Source organism: Stegodyphus dumicola, chromosome 10 (genome assembly GCF_044657685.1).
Source record: "Stegodyphus dumicola isolate Sdum_Otavi_A_Nest chromosome 10, ASM4465768v1".
In the NCBI taxonomy this organism is placed as follows: Eukaryota; Metazoa; Arthropoda; class Arachnida; order Araneae; family Eresidae; genus Stegodyphus; species Stegodyphus dumicola.
In genome coordinates, this window is record NC_140777.1 from 88,957,238 (window position 1) to 88,982,203 (window position 24,966).

The 24,966-nt window shown below is 31.9% G+C and overlaps 1 long non-coding RNA gene across 3 annotated transcripts in view; it reads right to left on the reverse strand.

Moving 5' to 3' along the window:
- Window positions 1-24,966, reverse strand: part of LOC118194396 (uncharacterized) — a 1,067,480-nt gene that overhangs the window by 842,816 nt on the left and 199,698 nt on the right. The window lies entirely within an intron of this gene.

Sequence of the window (24,966 nt, forward strand, 5' to 3'; positions counted from 1 at the left end):
TCCAGGCACTTCAGTAAATATTGCACACTCAATATCCCTCAAGCTCTTCGTGCAAGAAGCAGATTAAGTATTGCAGCGCCATCTGTTGCAAAGAATGAAAACTTATCGTACTGTTGTGTGTAGTTTTCTCCTCAACTCTTATATCTATTCATTAAATTCCCGAAATTTTTAACGATTTTATAGATAGAAACCAAATATTTTTTCTACGTAATGAATATGAGAAATTAATAGTTTACCTAATAAAAGACAAGTTCTCAAAGTTTTAATAAACTATTTTAGCATTATAATAACAAAGCAAACGAGAAATATTGGTTTTAAATATGAAGATGGGCGCAGAGGGTGGCCCTTAAGTCTTAGAAAGAAATTAAAATATAATGTTTTTTAAAAATCTATTTTAAGTTCTGTAAAATTTCGTTTTATAAAATTTCCTACGTAATAAACATGATAAATTAATAGTTTGTATCCTCTAGATCGTCAGTCCCACAAAATTCAAATAATAAATACAAAAAATAAATATAAATCAAATAAAATAGGAATTAAACGACAATGCAAAAAAGCATTATAGTTTATTATACATTTAATTTAAATGTATATTCACGGGCAACTTTATTATAGCTTTATCCATCAAATTTATTTATATTCCCATTTGTAAACTTAAGAAATTTGACAATAACGTATATGTCTGTGCATGAAATATAAGTAAGATATCCTTATATATAAAATATAAGTAAGATATCCTTATATATAAAATGAGTAAAGCCAAACACACTACATAAGCTGAACAAAAATTTTTAACTTCCACTGCTTTTCATCCAAATTTATTTATCTATCCTAAATTAAATTAAGTCAAATTTTATTTCTTTCTGTTGGATATAAAATGTGCATTTTTTTCCAATGAAATTCACTTTTAATTATTAAATGCAGTAGTATTAATTACCATTAAAATGTATTTACTAAACGAACAGAAATATATAAAAAGTGTTTTGCACATCAGTTGGAAATTTTAAATAAACTATATCATGCACTTGCCGAGTTTAATTTATAATAAATATTTTAATTTAGTAAACAACCAAATAAAAAAAATAAAATTTGAAGGCCTTTCAGAATTTATATTACTCCCAAACGGACAATTTTTCCAATTTACAGACACGTATACGTTTCGAGTGCATTTGAACTAAGGCTACATTGGCCTAAAAATGTTTTAAAACAGCATATCTTTAGAATTTCCGTTAGACAGTTTCGCGCGCTGGAGTTAAAAATGTTTTATTCCCTACAGTGTTGCCACAGCTTGCATGGAAATTGTTGAGTTTTATAATAAAAATTTTGTTAAAGTTTTACAAAATATGAAATAGACAATAAAACAAATTCAAAATTCGGGCCGTGTGAAACGTGAAATGCCGTTTCGAGACTAAGAGCCATTTTTGGCTAATTGTCCATTTAGGCTATACCCCCACTTCGGTACTATTCGGTTTCGAGGGCCGTAAAAAAATTGCAGCGAAAATGTATGCGCAATAGCGCCAAATCTAGCAAACGCGCGCATTTAACAGCGCGCCAAATCTAGCATACGCGTTGATTTTAGATTGCGTAAGTTTATATAGTTCTATATTTCTTAAGACGCCATTGAAATACTAGTTTAATTTTTAAATCCTTGTTTGATATCTTATGGATTTAACAATTTGGGAATTGCCCTTGACGAATAGTCGTCAATAGAATTTTGGGTAAAGTGCAGAATCACCCACTGCTTGACGCCTTTTTAAGAATTGCACATACTCGGTATCCATGTGCACATCGGCCTATTTTCACTTAAAAATAAAAATCCTAGAATTGCACAAAAATGGCACTGCGCACACCCTTGACTTTATCTATGTACACATCGACCTATTTTCACTTAAAAAGTAAAAGAAAATTGACAAAAATCCAATTGTTTTTACCCTTGTAAAAAGCGGCAAACAAATAAGTGAGCGATTCTGCACTTTACCGAGAATATTTTCAATGAAAAGGCCTCATTCATGATAGAAAATTACGTTTGAACAACCAACGAGATGAAACTATGCTTTAGCGATGACTCGGTAGCGAAATAGTGATGCAGGCATCCATTCAGTTATGTTTAGCAATTTTTATATAAATTATAATAATGATCTGAAATAGTTATTCACTCCCATTCAGTCATGTTTAGCCTTTTTATATCAATTATAATAATAAAAAAGTATTATATCAAATTAACCTTTCATCTAAATTAAAACATCAATCTTAAATAGTTATTTACTATTATACTTCCTTTCTTGCCGCAATTAATAGGGTTGCCGCAATTATTTTTGGCAGCATTGGCACCAACAATAGTTTGGCGATTTTTTACGGCCCTCGAAACCGAATAGTACCTAAACTTCTAATTCAAAAAGTGCATGAAGAGTCTGCCGCGAATTATCTTGAATAAGCGTATATGTACATGTATATATAGATAATATATACGGAAAAAAATCTTCAGACATTGACAAAAATTTATATTTGTGCAGAAATTATAAAAGAAAATGTAATTCCTGGTAATAATTATCCAAAGTAAAAAGAGTAAATTAAAAAAAAGGCAATTAATAAATAAATCTAAAACCGTTCAGATTTTGACGAACTCCTAAAAGGCCTTTTTTAAAGCTTTAAACTAAAGATTATGAATAAAGATGACCTAGGTTGAACAGCGAAACATTTTATAGGATATTAGATAAATATGCATTTAGACTAGCACAAGAACATTATATACTTTCTGTACGTTTTAAAAGTGAAAAGATGTGTAATATATTTCTATAACAATATTTAATGTTTTTAATTATATTATAAGGTATTTGCTCACTCCTTTCCTCATGCCTTCGTGGTGAAATTCGATAATGAAAAGGAGAAGATGATAAACATAATTAACGCACAACCTAAAGCGGTGAGAAGTGTAAAATGAAACAATAGCCGTCCAAATAGCCCTTGTAAGTTTCAATAGATTAAAACATTAGCTTAAACTAATTCTAGGTTGTTGCAAATAGACAGTAATTTAGTTAACTTTCCAATACAAGAAATGTAGGAAAACGTTCAAAGTTTAACTAAAGCTCTGATTATAAACTATTGAAAAGAATCTACCCAGAAAATCAATGCAAGTCAAAGAAGTAATAGCTTGTATATTTAAGCAAAAAATCTTACGTAGACAGCACATGAATTCCTTGTACTGCCTATTAAATTACACATACTTTTTGATGCAACAATAAACTGATATTAAATACTGTTAGATGTTTATAACAATAAACTGATATTAAATACTGTTAGATATATATAACAATAAACTAATGTTAGATATTTACAATAATAAACTGATATTAAATACTGTTAGATATATATAACAATAAACTAATGTTAGATATTTACAATAATAAACTGATATTAAATATTGTTAGATACTTAACAACAGTAAACAGATATTAAATATTGTTAGATATTTATAACAATAAACTGATATTAAATACTGTTAGATATTTATAACAATAAACTGATATTAAATACTGTTAGATATTTATAACAATAAACAGATATTAAATACTGTTAGATATTTATAACAATAAACTGATGTTAGATATTTACAATAATAAACTGATATTAAATGTTGTTAGACATTTACAACAGTAAACTGATATTAAATATTGTTATATATTTATTGTTTCATTTATTGTTTAATTACATATTTAAATTGTTATTACGCACGTAGTTAGATTTTGTTATTTGAAGAATTTTTTTTTTATTTGATACTAACAGCTACGCGGCCAGCCTTCGTCTGGCTTTTGAATGTACCTGAAAAGTGCCTAAAGGGAACACCAAACGTTAAATTTAAAAACTGCCCAGAATTTTACTCTGCAAAGCAACTTCATAAAAAAAAAAAAAAAAAAAAAAGTCACAATTTTTTTTAAAATTATTACATGTAACAAAATTACAATGAAATAAGCAATATCCCTTAATACAAATATTAATTATCCTAACCAAAAAATTAACCAACTTCTCGTTGCAAAATCTTAAGAATTCAAATGGTTTAAAGCAAGTTAAGAAATTTGTTTCCTAAAAAATCATGCGAAACGCTTTACATAATTAAAATTATATATAATTAAAACATATTATAAAAGAATATAATGAAATAAACAATAAATCTCATATTTTCAAGAGAAAACAGTCAGCAGTCCAGTATCCAAAGCAATGAAAGAAAAACTGTTGCCAAAACCACATTTCTAAAAGAATGAAACTATCATCAAAAAGCGATAACCAATCAAAATTGTGCTTTGTGGATGACATAATTCAAAATATACAAACCTCTTTGCCATCAGCTAATAAAGAGAGAGGGGGGGAAGGAAATTCTTTCTATTGTGCCTCACGAGACACATGCACGTCAGAATAAGAAGATTGCGATGTACTTGTCCAAAAATCAAAAGAAAAAATATCTGATGTGTACACCACATGACTTCCCTGTACGGAATATTAAATTATACGCATTTTTTCTTGCATTTTATTTAAGCTTATTAGATTGAACAGGGTTCATAGCCACATTTTAGTTAAAAAAATAAGCACCTATAAGCACTTTTTAAGCACATTTTAAGGAAAAAATAAGCACTTGTCTAATTACATTATACACAACTGCATAACCTTTAAAGAAAAATTAGACTTGTAATTTAAAATATGAGCTATGCAATATTTATTAAGAGAATGAGCATTACCTCAACAATGGAAAACAATTAACTTTTTTTTTTATTTAAATTTTAAATGACAGTTCAATTTACAGAATTAGTTTACAATGAGAGAAAAAACTATGCAATAATAAACTATATTACAAAATTTAATGATGATATTTCAGTTGAAAATATAGAAAATAAATAATAATAAGCCATTTTAATTGTATTCGTTTGGCACCTAATAATAAATACAATTTATTTTTCCACTCATATCAATATTTAAATAATTTAACTTAAATCAAAATTCTGAACATTTTTTAAATTTTCATTGCATAACAGTTTTCCTTTAACATATATTCCATATATTATCTAATTTAAGTAATAAAGAGGCACATTTCTGAAATCAGAAGACGGGAAATTGCTTCATTAAGTCATCCTTTAACAGTAAAAGCTTAACTAACCCATACTCGAAATTCCCGAATATTCCGGATAGTAACTGGAAAAAGAGGAGTGGGGGAGATTGTAGCTGTTCTTTAGATTTAAATTTAAGCTAAATAAATTATTTTGACATTTCGATATGTGCATCATATAAAAACCAACGAAACTGAGAAATATTCGGCTTAGAAAGCACAGTAAAACTCTTTTAAGTGTGCTTAAACAAATCTCAGACTGAACATCAAAATTAATTATCAATGCAAAATACCGCAAACGTTATTGCGCAATACGTGCGGCGTAATTCTTCCATATGGGATATTACGCAATCGGAATCAACACCTGCCGATATTCGGAGAAAAAAGAACTAAATAAAGGAAAAGAAAGAGACTTACTAATCTGGGGTGTTTCTGATTCTAATTTTCAACAGACTGTATTAAATTTCCCGAATAGAATCAATCTTCGCTTGGGTTGGGTAGATCGCAAAAACTTTTAGTCCTATTCAATCCAGATTGGACAGTGACCAAAAAAAGTCCGCTGCTTCAATATCAGAGATTTTGCGGAGAAACTCCCAACCTCCGTTCTGTATAATGTATTGGCAAAGAAAACGAAATTCTTTTGACTATTCGATTACTTTCCTTTTATTTAAGCCATTCCGAATATTATTCCTTAGAAAGCTAATCTGTGTAAAAACACACAAATTTTTGGAAGGTTATCTATACTTCAGCAGTTACTGCAACTATACTATTATAAATATTAATACATATACTCATAATATAAGCATAACGATCATAATAAACACGAATATGAACTGACCAAGCAGAACCAGAATGCAAATTATTAAAATCTTGATAGAAATTAGGGTTTGGGTGGGAGGAATTCTCGCGCGCACCATAGGTTACGGTAATGCAGAGAAAGGGGGGAAAAGCGATTTCCGGGAGTATGATTCACCATCTGACGTTGCATATAAGAAGGAAAAGTTGTTTATTTGTTTCGGCTTTGGTACGGGGAAAAAATGCGCGTTCATTAGAAACAAAGGATTAAAAAAAAAGCACTAAAAGCAAAAAATAAGCACTAAAAACAAAAAAATAAGGGCTTTAAAGAAAAAGTAAGCACCTATAAGGGCCTTTATATTTTATTTTCAAATATAAGGACTTATAAGCACTTGTAAAAACCGCTACGAACCCTGTTGAATTAAACCTACTTCGCCGACAGCGCATAAACCACAATAGAATAAATGCATTCTTTAAAATTCACTTTGTTTACCATAGCGACACTCTGGCGCTAGGTTTACTCAACAGTATTATATTTCATTCATATTATAACTCAGAATGCACAAAATGTATATCATTTAAAGAATTATCTAATCGTTGCCACGTGTTCTATTCAAATATTGTAATAAAGCTAGAACGATGTATAAAAGAAATTAAGCAAACAAAACAAAAAAGAAACAGTTTTTCACAGACGATTGAGTATTTCTCATTTAATTAATTCAGTTCGCACTTCGCGAGAAGGCAAAAATACATAAAAACTCAAAATATCTATATCAAAAATTACGAAGTAAATCTCAAACGCTTATTTCCTCGAAAAAATTCCAGAAAGAATTAAGCATGATTTAATTGGCAATAATAAATGAAGGCGTTATCTTTGTTGTTGCAAAGCTAAGTTTCTCTAGATTGGCAACAAATCCACTAGTCTCCTGTTTCAAATGTAAACATCAATGGCCGCCATTAAAAACAGGCTTAGCGGGAATTAAACAACTTTAAAATCGCTGATAATTCTAAAAATATTGCACACAGATTTACTAAAGGCATAAAATCCTTAACCGGAAGATAAAAACAACATAATTCAATCATTTTTAAAGCAAAAAATGTGCAATTTACAAACATATAAGAGTAAAGAAACGGAGATCACTGAGCTGGGTGGGTAATAGAGTGGATATATATATAAATATATTTATATACGTTTGGTGCGGCCGATTGCAACCAAAATACGAGGTGCACATCTACATGTTATAGCAGTCCTATATACAAAATTTCAACGTTCTGAGGCTACTCGTTTTTGAGTTATGCGAGATACGTACGTACAGACGCCACGAAAAATTCTTTCAGAATCAATTTTAAAGCAGTTTTTTAGTTTTTTTGGAGGAAAAGAGTCTTTTATTCTGTCCTTACGTGTAGATATTACGCAAAAACATCGTTAAATTGCATTCGAAAGCGGTCAAAGTGGATATTTTCGTTGAAATATGTGCCTGAAGCTTTTCGCGATTACAATACTTCCTTTTTACTTCGTACAAGGAAGTAAAAAGAATATATTGCGAATTTGATGATTAATAGGGCACCTTCATAACGGTGTCCTGTCATAAAGGTACTGAAACCTTTATAAATATCGGCTCTGTTCGAGAAGGTATTTCTGGTTGAATCACTTAAATGTGGTGTATCACTTTTTAGTTCGTTGCCACCAAATATTATCGCACTGCATTAGATTGGAAGGAAGTAAATAACAATGATACGTATGTTTCTCACATTGTGAAAAAAAAACGATACGCAGAGTCATCAAATATAGAATAAGACAGTCCTCCAATCGAATATTGGCAAATAGAAGCCAGAATCTTGAATCTCGAATTTGTTTTATTGTCTATTTCATATTCTATAAAAATTTATATAATAGTATAATTTATGATAATGAATATAATAAAGAATAAATAATAAAATAATTTTTGATTAAAAAACTCAACAATTTCAAAGCGAACAGTGGTAACAGGTACAGGTAGAAGCTAGGCCAGCACCTCCGTAGTACCACAGGTAATTGAGGTATTGCTGAACCTAGCTAACTGTTAAACGTTCCACCCCAATTTTGAGGGAGAACAATCCGGGGGGGTGGTCCGAGGTTCTCCCGCCCCTCTTTTTTTACCATCAACCACTTGTGACGACTTTCTGAGATAAATGAGTTCTGATATTAATAGTGTACAGAAATCATATTGAGAAAAGACTGTCCTTGAAAAGTTCAACAACTGATGCTTCCAAAAGCAGAAATGTAAGAATAAATGTCTTTTCTAAGGCGGAAGGTGTAATAAGCAAGTCTTTGGAGCTCCCACCCATCAGCATTGCGTAGATAAATGAAACTGTTGGAACATTAAAATGAAATAAAAAATAAAAAAATAATAAATAAAAAAATTAAAATAAATAATGAAAAATAAAAAAATAAAAATATATAAATAAAATAAAATAAAATAAAAAAGACAAATATGGTAAAGTAACATATGGAGATGAATAAGCATTAGATATGACAAATCTGTAGGGAATAAAACATTTTTATCCCCAGCTCGTGAGACTGTCTATCGGAAAGTCTAAAGATATCTTGTTTTTAAATATTATTAGTCCAAAGTGACGTTAGCCTAAATACTCTCGAAACGCGTATGTGTTTGGGAATGAAAAAAAAAAAAAGCGGTTGGGGAGGGGGACCAAAAAACCTGAAATGTTTCAGATTTTAAATTACGTCCAAAGGGGCGGTTTTTTTTTTTTTTTTTTTTTTTTTTTTTTTTTTTTTTTTTAAAAAAAAAGCTTAACGTAACCTTTATTTATTAAATATCTTGAACTGAATTTTACTCAAACTGTAAAATTCAGTTCAAGAGCAATATCATAAAGCAATTCCCATACTGAGTCTCCCGCGCTGGAGATAAAAAAAAAAAAATTTTTTTTTCGTACTGTGTTGCCATTGCTTGCTTTGAAATCGTTTAGTTTTTTAATGAAAAATTCGTTGAAGTGTTACAAATTCTGAAACGATAATAAAATTTTAAATTCAAATTAGGGCTTCAACACGCCCATATTCTATGGAAGATTACATTATTCAAATTTCAGTGGCTCTAAGTACCGTTGTTTTATCACAATGCGAGAAACACACATACACTTATGCAGATTCTTCATTATTTAATTTCTTTAAAAATATGATAGGGCAATACAATAAGGTGGCAACGATTTGGAAAGTGATTCAGCCTTTTAAAGTTTTCGACGCAAAATGCCAAAACGAATTTAATAGCCCTTCAGGGCAAATTGCCCCTTTGGACTAAAAAACGCCCGTTCTGGCATAATATAAAATATGAAAGCTTTTATAATTTCTTCCTCCCCCTTCTTATTATAAAATTATTTAGTTTGTATGTTAACCTACAGTGCTATCCCCGCGTTAATAATACAGCGTAATATACGAAATGGTTCATTACAAACCATATCACCTCTGCTCTTAAAATGTGAACGAAGTGGTTAATTTCCAAAGAAGAGCAAAGCAGCATTAAATTCAAATACAGAATTTAATTAGAATGGATGATAACAGGAAAAAAAAATATATTCCTTTAAGTTAAAGAATGAACGGACTGTTGTACAATGCAATTTTCAGTAGAGATATTTAACGTCCTAATGCCACCCCATCTGTCCGAAAACTGCAATAAAGGGCTGTCAGTTAGGGCCCCAAGTGCCCCTCAGGTGGTCGGATTCGCGGGGGTAGAAGCACAAGGGGAGGTCAAGGTGCACCCAGGTCAACAGGTCGCGGAACTCCCTTTCGGCTCAGCTGGAAGATTCTCACAGGGGCCTAGAAGCGGGGGGTAAGGGGACGACAAGGAAATCCTCGTGCGGCTCTATTTGTTCATCCACCAAAACTTCCCGACAGTTTCATGGTCGATCAGACTGAGGATAGGCTCTCACATTTGCTTCAGTGGAAGAAAAGTAATGAAATTCGATAATATTCCAGGTAACACTAACTGTTTACGGCAAAATGTGGTACCGGATGGTACAGAACAGGATAGTCAATTCTCCGCCACTGTGTCATGCAAGATATAAAACCTCTGAAAAACTGCTGTTAATTTATGTAACGGGGATATTTGTTACGATAAATTTGAAATTGACAAAACATGAATATTTTTGCCATTTAAAACGCTTCTGTATTTGGAAATATACGACTACGGCGAGCGATTGCGAAAATAAAGGCCAGATAAAGACTTTTAAGCCGGGTAATAGGGTGGGTGTATATATATATATATACACGTTTGGTACTGCCGATTGCAATAAAAAGGGAGGTGCACAACTAGATGTTACAATTGTCCAATATATTAAATTTCAACGTTGTAAGGTGAATTGTTTTTGAGTGATGCCTGATACATACGTAAGCACATATAGACGTCACAAAAATATATTTGGAATCAATTTTGTAATACGTTTTGGAAAAAAGAGTCCTTTATTCTGTCTGTATGTACATATGTCACGCATTTTTTTTTTTTTTTTTTTGTCTTTAGTGTCTGTTCTTGTCTAAATGTTTGTATTTGTTCCTTTTCTTCACTTTTATTCTTATAATTATTATTTACACATGATTATTCTCATTTAGATATTTTATGTTTCATTTTTTCATTTGTTGAAATGGGCATGGCCTGTCATGACCATAAGACACACTTGTTTGGTTAGGCGGGTCGGGCTGCGCCCGCTACTGATACTGATACTGATACTGATACATATGTCAAAAAAAATCTTTCAAAAAAAGATCTTTCATAAAAAGATCATAAAAAGATCTTTCAAATGGATTCAAGAGAGGTTAGGATGGATATATTCGTTGATATATAATACCCACAATTTTTCGCGATTGCAATGCTTCCTTTGTAGAAGGAAGTAAAAAACGAGGATTCTCTTAAAAAAATTCAGCCCTGTTCCTACATTACACTAAGATGGAAAATTGAAACAGGATATTTACATTCAGCTGGTCTATTTTCTATTCAAAAACCTCTTTGCTTTGAAGTCAAGGTCTCTATAATTGCTTGGACCTACGTTTTTTAACCCTTAAGAGACCTTCTGAATGTAACTGTCACAACCCAGGGAACACCGCTATAACTAAATCATTAACCAATCAGCATCTAAAGTTCATATTTCTTGCGGAATGTAAGGGTTCTGAGGCGCCTCGGTTGGGAAGATACTGGCCTTAGCTCACAAGGCTCAGGCCCACGGTCTCAGATTTTAAAAAATCCTAGAATTCACCATCATCGTATTCTCAGATGATTTAAGGAAGAGAAATGGTTATTGGGTCCTTACTATCTTAATCAGAGTTCCACTTACAATTATGAAAACGTTAAGAAGTTCCCCTTTTACAAAGATAAGGAAAATCTCTCCTATCTTTCCCACGGAACAGTGAAAGAACGATACGTTTCTCAAAGATTCTTAATTTGTTTACGCCGTGTTCTATTCTGGTAATAGAGGTGAACGTTTGCGTGTGAGTGCAACCCTCATCCTCCAAAAATCGAGGAAGCAGCTGTAGTGAAGCGAGACCGGAAGTCCGTGCGGCCAAACAATTGCGTCCATCCCCACAAAAAGGAAACAGGATGAATTAAAATAAAACTATGTCCACTCCATTAAAAAATGATGGCTATTTTAAAGGCAGGAAAAACATTCAAATAGCAACTTCTGAACCGTTTTATTTTCCGTTAATTTTTAACCTTTTTTGACAACAAAAAAGAAAACAGAATTTGTCGGAATGCGAACAAGAGTAATTTGTGCAATACCAATTCCGAGACACAGAGCAGGAAAACGTTAATGTAATGGATATTTAATTATAATGCGCGAATACCTGAACATGCACAAGATTAACATCGATTTAATGCCATTTATGCATAAAATACCCCGGACAGGATATCAGAAAAAAATTTTTAGGGTATATTGACATAAAACGTACATACAGTGTCTCACAAAAGTGATGGGACACTTGTGCTTTACAAAAGGAAACTGTAATAAAATAAATTTAAAAAAATGTAAAAATTTTTTGTGGGTGCGTTTCATACTTAAATTTAGTAACAATTATTACATGACATACATTTTCTCAAAATATTAAATTAATAATTTAATAAAAATACAATTCTTTAGAACGAAGCAAAAAATGGCTCACATAAGAGATGGGGCACCATTAGATACTACTACGTACTACAATAAAAATATTTCTTTGGGTTTTTATTTTTACTCAAAAGCAATTACCAATAATTTACAAAATCGTCTGCAGTCTTTCTCTCCAGTTTGTTTTGGAATTTTTGTGTTTTTTACCTCTGTGCAGCCATGAATGCTAAACGAAAAGAAACTTTGCCTGAAATTCGAAAATTAGTTATTAATTTGAATATTGAACGTGAAAACTCTATTTAAAGAAACTGCTGAAATAGTTAACATGAGTCATTCAACAGTTTTCATTATCATTAAACGATATAAAAAGAATCATATGATTCAGGATAAAAGAAGACCTGGCAGACCATCAAAGCTATCCAATGGAATAAAGCGAATTATTGTTCAAAATATTTAAAAAAATCGAAGAATGAGTGCTCCTAAAGTTGCTGCTGATTTACAAGCATTATATGGAATAATTGTGAATCCTGAGACTATTAGAAGAGTAATTCGATCTGCTGGATATCACGGTAGAGCAGCCAGGAAAAAATTCTTCGTAAGTGAAAAGAATAGAAAACTCAGACTGGCTTTCGCAAAATCCAACATAAATAAGAAGTCTAATTACTGGAATGAAGTTATATTTTCTGATGAGAGTAAATTTAATATATTTGGTTCTGACGGTAGAATCTTGGTGTAGAGAAAACCCAGAAAAGAATTTCGCAAACAGAACTTGGTGCCAACAGTAAAACATGGTAAAGGAGGAGTTATGGTATGGGGGTGTATGTCGTCCGCTGGAGTTGGTAATCTTGTTTTTATTCACAGTATAATGGATCAGTAGAAGTATATTGACATTTTAAATCAAAATTTGAAATCTTCAGCACGAAAATTGACCCTTCATAACGATTTTAAATTCTACCAGGACAATGACCCCAAGCACACTGCTTTGAACTTTAGACTCTGGCTGCTGTATAACTGTCCTGAAATAATAAAAACACCACCACAATCTCCAGACTTAAATTCCATAGAGAATATTTAGCAAGAATTGGAATCAAGAATTCGCAAACACACCATTTCTTCAAAACAACGATTAAAATCATTGGTTCAAGAAGAATGGGGTAAAATCACTCCAGAAATCACAAAAAAATTAGTCGAATCCATCCCAAGAAGATTAAATCACGTTTTAAAAGTAAAAGGAAATCCAACAAAATATTAAAACATTTTAAGAAGTAAAATTTTTGGATAAATATTTTATGGAAAAGTAAGTGTCCCATCACTTATGTGAGCCATTTTTTGCTCCGTTCTAAACAATTGTATTTTTAATAAATTACTATTTTAATATTTTGAGAAAATGTATGTTATGTAATAATTGTTACTAAATTTAAGTATGAAACACATCCATAAAAAATGTTTAAATGTTTTTTAAATTTATTTTACTACAGTTTCCTTTCGTAAAGCCCAAGTGTCCCATCACTTTTGTGAGACACTGTAGTATCTTGACATGAAGCCTAAAGCTGGAGTTTTGTTAATTTAAAATATAAAGATTCTCTCCGAAAAAGATAATGTTTTGTAGGCTTGTTGAAACTGATAGAAATTCGTTCCCAAATTGATTTTTATTAGTGTTCGGAATGTCCTAAAACTCCAAATTTCATTTTAAAAATGCCAGGTTTTAACTAAAAAGTAACTGGAAAACATCAGTCTCAAAACAATTTTAAAGTAATGAATATCTCTCATTGTTTTCGTTTCATTTATGCAAAATGAATAACAAGGTGAGAAGTGAAAATCTGGAGAGAGAACCTTAGCTTTATTATGTATTTTAGACAAATGAAATAGTGTAGATTAATAGTAAACAAATTAAAAATTTAGAAGTAAAACACAAGCACAAATAAACTAACTTTACTTTCATTGCAGCTCAATTTAACTTTATCAAAACGTTTATAAAAGTCGTAAAGCATTAAACATAAATTTATTACTGACTGCAATTTTTGTTGGAACTCAATCAAACTTTATGAAAAACTTTTATATAGCATAAATTAACATAAATTAGCACAAATAAGCAAAATTTTGTCTCTACCTAGAATTTCGTTAGCGTTTAGACGAGCTTATTAAAAGCTTTATCAATGCTTTGACAAAGTTAATCGGACCAAACTTGACGATATTGGTCAAAAGTTTTGACAAAATTAGATGAAATTGTAACCAGCAAATATATTTGCTAATTTGGGATAATTATTACATTGAATTTATTCATTTCCTTGTGTAACTAATCAATATTCTCTCTCTATGTTCTCAAAGTAAGTTAGAATTCTAAAACGTCCCAAAACAGAGTATTAGAGTTGTAGGTCATCATATTTTTGATCGTGACCATAAAGAAAGGACGTTAGTAGAATTTTTTTTTATTCTATACAGTCGTCTTCCGAGTTTACATAATTAAGAATTAAAGCGCTCGTGCTGTGACCTAAAAAAGAAGATTACAAATGTTCAATCCTTGCCTTAAAAACAGATCTTAGATTATAATTAGGATAGCTTGTGGTGACACCAAACAAAACGCTTGTTCGATAACAATGTTATGCTCATTTTTATATTAATGTCATACTAATAACTGGATTAGAATTTCTTACTTCCTTGTACGAAGTAAAAAGGAAGTATTGTAATCGCGAAAAGTTTCAGGCAGCATATTTCAACGAAAATATCCATTTTGATCGCTATCGAATGCAATTTAACGATGTTTTTGCGGGATATCTGTACGTAAGGACAGAATAAAAGACCCTTTTCCTCGAAAAAAATTATAATATGAAAAAGATTATAATATCAAAATATAAATGAATTCTGAAGAGACCTTTTCGTGGCGTCTGTACGAACGTATGTACGTACGTACGTATCTCGCATAACTCGAAAACGAGTAGCCTCAGAACGTTGAAATTTTGTATATAGGACTGCTATAACATGTAAATGTGCGCCTCGTATTTTGGTTGCAATCGGCCGCACCAAACGTATATATATTTATATATATATCCACTCTGTTACCGGCTCAGTGATATCAATTTCCTTGCTCTTTATGCTTGTAAATTATACATTTTTTGCTTTAAAAATGATTGAATTATGTTCTTCTTATACTGATGTGTACACCATTTTATGCCTTAACCGGAAGATTCTTATCTTCCGGTTAAGGTTTTTATGCCTTTAGTAAATCTGTATGCAAGATTTTTAGAATTATCAACAATTTTAAAGTTGTTTAAGAGCCGCTGAGCCTTTTTTTTTTTTTTTTTTTTTTCTTTGGGATGGCGGCCATTGCTTGTTTACATTTTAAACAGCAGACCAGTGGATTTGTTGCCAATCTAGAGAAATTTAGCTTCGCAACAACAAAGATAACGCCTTCATTTATTATTGCGAATTAAATCATGCTTAATCCTTTCTGGAATTTTTTCGAGGAAATAAGTTTTTAAGATTTAATTCGTAATTTTTAATACAGATATTTTGACTTTTTATGTATTTTTGCCTTGTCGCGAAGTGAGAACTGAATTAATTGAATGAGAAGTACTCAATGGTCTGTGAAAACTGTTTCTTTTTTTGTTTTGTTTGCTTAATTTCTTTTATACATCGTTCTAGCTTTATTATAGTATTTGAATAGAACATGTGGCAACGATTAGATCATTGTTTAAATGATATAAATTTTGTGCATTCTGAGTTATAATATGAACGTAATATAATACTGTTAAGTGAACCTAGCGCCAGAGTGTCGCTATGGTGAACAAATAGAGTGAATTTTAAAGAATGCATTTATTCTATTGTGGTTTATGCGCTTGCGGCGAAGTAGATTTAATTCAATCCAATAAGTTTAAATGAAATGCAAGAAAAAATGCGTATAATTTAATATTCCGTACAAGGAAATCATGTGGTGTACACATCAGATTTTTTTTTGTGAGAAAAAATGGCGAAATTAGTAATTGTGATAACTGGCGAAAATTTCGCGGCCTAAGAAATGCGCTAAAAATGTTGCGAAAAAGATTTTAATCTATGAGTTTTGCTAATAATTCTGAGAAAAACTATACTAAACATTAAAAAGGAAAGTTTTTGAGTTCAAGGTTTTTTTACGCTCTGACTGATTCGCTACTAATCCACTCTTTCCCTCTCTCCTGTTAACCCTTTTATTTATTTATTTTGTTATTAGCATCGTTTTCCCGCTGTTACTCCTCATACAGTTCAACAACAAAGCCCCAAAATTTGTAAAAGTTGCATAGCAGCATACCTTTAAAATTTCCCGATGCCATGTTAAATTTTTGACACATTCTTTTTATAGTCTCTTCTCAGTTCATGATGTCAATATTCAAATGTCAGATGGCTAACAAAAATTGTTTTCCTCTTATTATTACTGACATTTTATGCGTTAACTTTATCTCTTAAATATTACGTTTCATGCTGCATTTAAATTGCCCAAATAAATGCCCAAATAAAATTCAATTCAACAGCAGAATCACAAAATATTTAAAAACAGCATATCTTCAGAATTTCCAATATACAGTATGTTTTATTCAATATACAGTATTATTATTATTATTTATTATATAGTATGTTTATTATATGATAAAAATGTTTTATTCTGTACAGTGTTGCCACTGCTCGATTTCAAATCGTTGAATTTTTTAATCAAAAATTCGTTAAAGTTTTAAAAATAAGAAAGAGATAATAAAACAAATTCAAAATTCGTGCTTCCAGTTGCACATGTTCGGATAAAGGACTACGTTATTCAAAATTTGATGGCTCTAGGTACCGTCGTTTTTTACAGTGCGAGGAACATCAATTAATCTATGATCAATGACAATAGCTACCTTTTCAGTACTTTAAATTTTACTTTTTGTTATTACTATTTAAAATTTTTACTCTTCAGAATAATATTTTTATACAGCTTTTGAAATAATTTTTACTACAACAGAAATCTAAATAACTTTAAATACTGACTAAAATTTATTCCAATACTTCATCATTTTAATTAAATTTCTGTTCCTTGGAGATAATATAACCTTTTTCTTATATATATATTTATATACCGACTGATATTATTCAAAGCCCCTACTGCCGCTAAGAATTTTCGGACACCCTACACTTCTGAGTCAGACACTTTGCCAACTCCCCCACTAGAAAGAATGTAAGTTAATTAATACCTTTTCTGGCCTTTATATCTTCATGTACATTCACTGATCTTATTTATATTATTTTCTATATTATTTTTATATTATTTTTATATTTTCTTTGATTTGTTTTTACAAAGTTTGCATTATTTATCTTTTTTTATAATCTTCTATGTTTATTTCAACTTTACTTTGAATTCGATTTCATAATGACAATTTCCAATGTTTAATTTCTACAAATAATATAGTACTCAAATGCACAAATATGAAAGTGTCGGGGACGGTTACTTGAGTTTTATAGGATTTCTCTACAGTAATTGATTTTTACTCCAAATTGAATTGACTAAAATGCTTCATAAGAATAAGTTCCTTGAGTATCAGCATTGGTTCATAATTCCTACTATTCGCGGAAATATTTGGCCTGACTAGAATTGCCGGTTTGGCTTTAACTTATAACTCGAGTAAAGACGAAAAACACTTTCGTATTTAGTATTTTTATCAATTATTGTTCATTGAACGGGAGTTGGTTTGTTCCCCTTGAAAAGTCAACTAATTTCCGATCAATGACAATGATTACATGTTTTAATTTTTCCTTTTACAATTGAAATATTATTCTTCGTGATGATTTAACTCCAGTCCACGTTAAAACATTATTAACATTTTGCTTTCAAATTACTTCAAAACATCTTTCAAAATATAACTTACCAGTATGGATGCACACTATTAAAATAATTCTACTTTAATTAAACTTAGGAGATAATATTATCAATTAATTAATACTGTTTAGGAAATAAATTATTATTAACTAACTTTGCAGCAATTGCGCAAGTAATAATAACTTGTATTCGTACTAAATGGATTTAAGATCATACAACATTATATATATATATATATATATATATATATATATATATATATATATATATATATATAATTTATTTACTAAATAATATTGATTAATTGATTATATTATCTCCTAAGTTTAATTAAAGTAGAATTATCTTAAAAGAGCGAATCCATACTATTAAGTTATATTTTAAAAGATGTTTTGAATTAACTTGAAAGTAAAATGCTAATAATGTTTTAACGGGGACTGGAATTAAATCATCATGAAGAACAAAATTTCAATTGTAAAAGGAATAAATTAAAGGCAAGAATCAAATTAAATGCATGTAATCACTGTCATTGATCGGAAATTAGTTCACTTTTCAAGGGGGAACAAACCAACTCCCGTTCAATGAACAATAATTAATAAATAAATACGAAGGTGTTTCGTCTTTACTCGAGCATTAAGGCTAAGCCAAACCGGCAATTCAAGTCAGGCCAAATATTTTCGTGAATAGAAGGGATTATGAACCAATGCTAATATTCAAAGAACTTATTCCTATGAAGCATTTTAGTCAATTCAATTTTGAGTGAAAAGCAATCACTGCAGTGAATTTCGAAAAAACTCGATTAATCGTCCCCCGACACCCTCGTGTTTATGCATTTGAGTTTAATATTATTTGTAAAAATTAAACATTGGAAATTGTCATTATGAAATAGAATTCAAAGTACAAAGTTGAAATAAACATTAGAAGATTACAAAATATAAGATAAATAATGCAAACTTTGTAAAAACAAATCAAAAATAATGCAAAAATAAAAAATATAATTAGAAAAGTGGATGTACATGAAGATATAAAGGCCAGAAAAAGTATTAATTAACTTACGTTCTTTCTAGTGGGGAGTCGGCAAAGTGTTCTCTTCGCGTCTGACTGAGAAGTGTAGTATTTCCGAAAAATTCTTAGCGGGGGCTTTGAATAATATCAGTCGGTAAGACTTGGGTGAAGTAATTTATGGTAGTGGGTGGGACTCGGAATTCTTGAGGGATGTATTCTGTGGAGTTCTTATTTGAGTTAAACCGTCTGTTAGAAATTTTTTTGAAAATACTAGTGAATGGAAATGAATTAATTTCTGGCTAATTGTCGTGTCGAAAATCGTTTATCGTAAGAAAAGAATTTAATAAAGGAAAAAAGGAATTTTTACTGTCAAAGAGCTATTAGACAGACTAAAGATTAGGAAATAGGCCCATTTTTTCAGTAACAGCATAAGTCTGAAGATAATTAGCTTTTTACAATATATACAACTGAGTAATTACACTATATACAAATACAACATGCTATATTTATATATATAGAGAGAGACAGATAGATAGATATGTGTGTGTGTGTGTGTGTGTGTAAAGCAGATTCGTCATTATTTAATTTCTTTAAAAATATTATAAGGCGATAATATGTGGTGGCCGACAATTTAAAAAGTGATACGCCATTCAGAGTGAACCAACGCAAACACTCTGAACTCAAAGTACTGTAACTTTGCTACTGCACAGTACTGTTTTAACTTTTGGGCTAATAAAAGTAGTAACAATAAGTGAACAATAAGAAGTAGAAATGCAGATAATTAGTAACTGATAAACAATCACTACATATTACAATTTTTAAACGGACATTTTATAAACCATTCAGACTCTGTTAATATCATTAATACTGTCGCAAGAAATCAATCTTTATTTTACGCGGACAGTGTTTTGGTAAATTACATTATACGTATAATTATTTTCTGCTTCAGTGCTTTGAATTCTTGCTATGCACTTTTAAATTTAGAAAAGGATTTTACGGTAGTTGAATGCACTGTTAGACGAGAGTTGATGACTTTTTCTAGCTTATTAAAGAGACTAGGAACCCTGATACTGCGATTAGCAGAGGCGACTGTGATATCCTTAGATCCGGACTCGAGTCTCATCGAAACGCATGTAACTGTACAGTCTTTCCAACATGGGGCACTTAAAATTCGTTAAGCCGGAAGCTTCACCGAGAGCTTGGTGATAGAAAAGGAGATACTAGATCCTGGGATTTCGTTTCTCAAGGTATTCGTCTTCTAAACTGAAAATGTTCTGATCGGGCCGTCACTTCTAAAACACCTAAGGCTCTGTGGCAAACGACAGGTCTCATTCTTCCTCTTGGTTACGATTCAAAAAAAATTGAAAGTGAACAAATAAAAATTTACAGCAGTACCTCTTACAGAAAGCCCATTATAGCAGGGTAAATCGTTAAAGGTCTTTGTGAGCAAACTGTATCCTTACTAGAAAATTATCTCTGCTACATTAAATATTCTTGTAACTGAATCCCGTTACCTTTTTCTTGCAAAAAACTACAAAAAAAAATATGTTATCATAGATATATTATCATAGCTAGTGAATAACAATTAAGAGTGGACTTCTTAAAGAGTTTCAAATGCTCAAATTTAAGTTAATAATTTTAATTTCAACCCCGTGTTTGAGATGATTAAAAGGCCTATTTAAAGAATTATTTTTAGGCCAAAGAGGAATTAGCGCAGAAGGGCTACTCCCTTCAAAACGGCATTTTGCATCGAATCGCTATAAACGGATGTATCACTTTTCAAATTGTTGCCACCAAATATTGCCACCGGGTATTATATTTAAAGAAATTAAATAATGAATAACGTAGTCCTCTTCCCGAGCATGGGACCCAGAGAAGCCCGAATCTTGAAATCTTGAATTTCGAATTCGTTTTATTAATTTTTTTTTTTTTTTTTTTTTTTTTTTTTTTTTTAACTTTAACGAATTTTTTATTAGGAAAGACAATGATTTCAAAGCGAGCATTGGCAATACAGTGTACGAAATGTAATATTTTTATCTCCAGCGCGCGAGACTGTCTGTCGGAAATTCTAAAGATATGCTTATAAGGTATTTCTCCCACCTTCTTGGCATGCCTTCGTGGTGTAATGGTCAGCACACTCGGCGCGTATTTGAGAGGGTCGTTGTTCGAATCCCAGCGAGGGCATTGCTCATTTTTCACATCACCAGCATCGAAATGACTTCATGTCTTTACATGCTGTTTTTAAATACTTTTACCACAAATGCTCCGAAACGTGTATGTATGCGTAAACGAAAAAAAAAAAAAAAAAAAAAAAAAAACTCTTTGAGCATAATATAAAATCTGAAAGCTTTCAGGTTGTTTTCTTTTTTTTATTAATATAATTTAATTCAAGTTTCTTTAATTAAATGGCATTTTCAAACAAAATGACGCAAAAATTTTTTTTTGTCCTTAAAATAGAGCGAACCTTCCCAGAACTCCCAGTTACAGCGTTTTAAATCTTTACAGCTTCAATCATAACCTATAGGGAAGAAAAATGCTTAAGAAATATTAACAAACAGCTCGAAGAATCCATTCAAAGAATATAAAGGCTAAAATTTTAAAATTCTTCAGTGTAAGAAGTAAAATATTTTCAGTAATTTTGCCTAAAAGCACAGCATAATAAACAGGACTCCGTTTTCTGTTCTACATTCGATCCATGAAACTGAAATGAGTCAATTAAACCAACACTCGCAGTCCAGTCAAAAATAAAATTGAACACATAACTGAGGTGAAATCAACTTGAGAATTCTGTAAACTTTATGCCTCGATTCAACCTTCTTTTCGACCTCGTCCATGTCGTCTGGCGCTTTAACTTTCTCGGTTGAACCAGATCCGCTTGCCTAAAGCCTTAATAACAGCCGATTTTATGAAAGCTTCGTCAGTTTATTTATTTCTTTATTTTCTTCCCCTTTTTCGTTGGCATCTCTGCAGCTGTACGTTTTCTCTGGTTTTTATGATAATGATTTTGTTGTTGTGTTAACCCGACTTGTCCTCGTGTGTACCCGGATGTGGAGTAAACAAGTGATGACCAGGTTTAACGAACGAAAGCATGGGAGAAAACTGGAAATTTTTGAATTAAAAATAATTATTGAGGAGAAAGTTTAGAATCTCTCATCTAAAAATCTTTTAATTTGCACTTACTGGAATATATTTTTGGTGAAGATTTAATCCACTAGGCACAAGGTATAGAACTTAGGAAAAAAAAAACAAAAAAACAAAAAACAAAAAAAACAAAAATCTGAAATGTTTCAGATTTTAAATTACGTCCAAAGGGGCGTTTTTTAACATTTTGTGTGTTACCTTTCTTTATTAAATATCATGTTCCTCGCACTTAAACCATAAGATCCAGTGCAACAGCAATATCGCAAAATAGTTTTAAAACGAGCATATCTTTAGAACTTCCGATACAGAGACTCACGCGCTGGAGATAAAAATGTTTTTTCTGCACAACGTTGCCATTGCTCGCTTTGAAATCCTTGAATTTGTTAATCAAAAATTCGTCAAAGTTTTAAAAAATAGGAAATCCATCATAAAACAAATTTCAAATTTGGTCTTCCACATGCTCATATTCGTTGGAGGATTACGTTATTCAAAATTCGATGACTCTATGTACCGTTATTTTATGACAATGTGAGAAATATACATACATTTATGCAGATTTTTCATTATTTAATTTGTTCAAATATAATGCAGGACTCTAACATTTTATGGCAACAGTTTGAAAAGTGAACCGACATTTATCCGTCCGGCGCAAAATGCCAAAACGAAAGTAATAGTCCTTCGGGACTCAAGTCCCTTTGGACTAAAAAGAAAAAGAAAAAAAGAAAAAGGAGGGGGGGGGAGCGTTCCGATTTGAGGCTTTGAGGCTTTTTTTAACGTTTTGTGTGTTACTTTTATTTATTAAATATCAGGTTCTTAACACTTAAAACATAAAATTCAATTCAACAGCGATATCGCAAAATAATTTTAAAATAAGAATATCTTTAGAATTTCCGATATATAGTCTCGCACGCTAGAGATAATTTTTTTTTTTTTTTTTTTTTTTTTTGTACGATGGTGTCATTGCTGGCTTTGAAATCCTTGAGTTTGTTTGTAGGGTTTATATTTATTTTAACTAACATTTATTTTAAGCTATCTTTCCTGTCAAGCCTTTACTTTTCCCTGGAATTGCCAATGCCATAGTATGTAAATCGTAGTAGAACGCGCAGAGTATTCAAATTTTAGCAGAAGTAATTTGAGTTAAATAGAAGGGAAACGAGATTTGAAAGTGTGCTTCTTGATTCACGAGTGTGAAGGTTGCTTGGTAGAAAGTTTAAGAACCGCGCTTTTCGGCCTGTGTGCCTACTTCGGCAGTTAGTTGAATCTTTCAACTTCTTAATCAGAAAGTTTGCTGAATCTCAGCTGTATCTTAGAACGCGGTTAAGATAGTTACAATTATAGAGCCTCGTAGATAGTAACTTCGTTAGTTATTCATCCTGTCATTCATTTTTAGTTGTACTTTTCTATTTTTGTTTTAACCGCCGGGTCGGCGTAGTTTGTGAGCGTCGAGTGAACGCAACTGTGACTTCTAAAGTGAAATAAAAAGGGAGTTAAACCCTTCTTAAGAGTCTGTGTAATTTCCAGATCATAGAAGTCACTACTACTGTTGCTGACAAGTTGGGGCCTCTCAACATCACATGTTAATGAAAAATTCGTTAATTTTTTACAAAATATTAAATAGAAAATAAAACAAATTCCAAATTAGGGCTTCCAGATGCCCATATTCGGTGGAGGATTACGTTATTCAAAACTGGATGGCTCTAGGTACCGTTGTTTTATCACAATGAAACATACATACATTTATGCAGATGGCATGAGAACAAAATGATTAAATTTCTAAGCAATTTAGAGTTTTACAGTGGTGCGAAATTAGTAGAAACAGCTACCCCCCCTGGCTGCTTAAACGGCTCTTACCCCATTAGGCATGGTGTCAAACTGATGACAGAAACTCATTCCATGCTGATTCAAGTCTATGCAACATTTCACCAACCGTATTAGCTGGAGAAGGGCGGAGAACCAGTCTCTCAGCAACCCATGACCAGATATTTCTAGTGGGTGACAGATCTGGAAATCGTGCAGGCCAGGGCAGCAAGCCAATACGCTGTGTTTCGAGGAAGATCAGAACACGACGTGCAACATGTGTTCTTGCATCATTCTGTTGGAACATGGCGTTTGGAGGCCTCAAAGATAGGGCACAACCGCTTGACGTAAGATATCAGAAATGAACCCATCTGCGTTCAAATTACCATCGATCCGAACTAGAGATGTGCGTGTCTTGGACCCAATTACTGTCCAAACCATCAGCAGGGCCCCTATGCTGAAATCGAATGCAAGCAGGCGACGTGAGGTTTCTTCGGACACTCCAGACACGTATACGGCCATCAGAACACTATAAGTATAACCGGGATGCGTTTGAAAAGGCGACATTGTGCCACTCCTGTACCCAGCTATGTCGTTCGACTCACCAGAGTCGTCGTCTCTCTCTGTACTGCGTTATCAAAGGAAGCCGAATTTATGGTTACCTTCCTGATAGTCCACACTGCTGCAAACATCGATGCACCTTACGAGGTGATACTGGACGTGCTGCAAGCATGCCCATTTCCTGACTAATGGTCCGTGACGTGGTCGTACTGTTTTGCAGGGATGACCTCACAATATGTCTGTCTTCTCTGGCATTAGTTATGGGAGGGCGTTGAGACCTGCATGCCGTTCAGTACGACTCTCAGCAATCCATTGATTCCATATTCGCTTGACAGTGGTTGAATGTCGACCAGTGTGTCCGGCGATATCACAGGACGATAATCTACACTTTCGATAGGCAAAGATCCTGCCTTTATCGAATTTCGAAACTTGTTGGGAAGCATTTTCGCTTCTTATTCGAGGCATAACACGATATTCTCAGCAAACTTCAACCTTACAAAGCACTTTCCGAATGAGAAATCCACTACACAACTTTTGTTATTTTCACTGCTTTAGATATTGTTTCTCCTTCCCGCGTCGTCTAAATGCGCTGACATACTAATCATTTGCATATCCCACCTTCTTCCTTTCATGCGATTTTGACATTCGTCAGATCATTCCTTCCTGG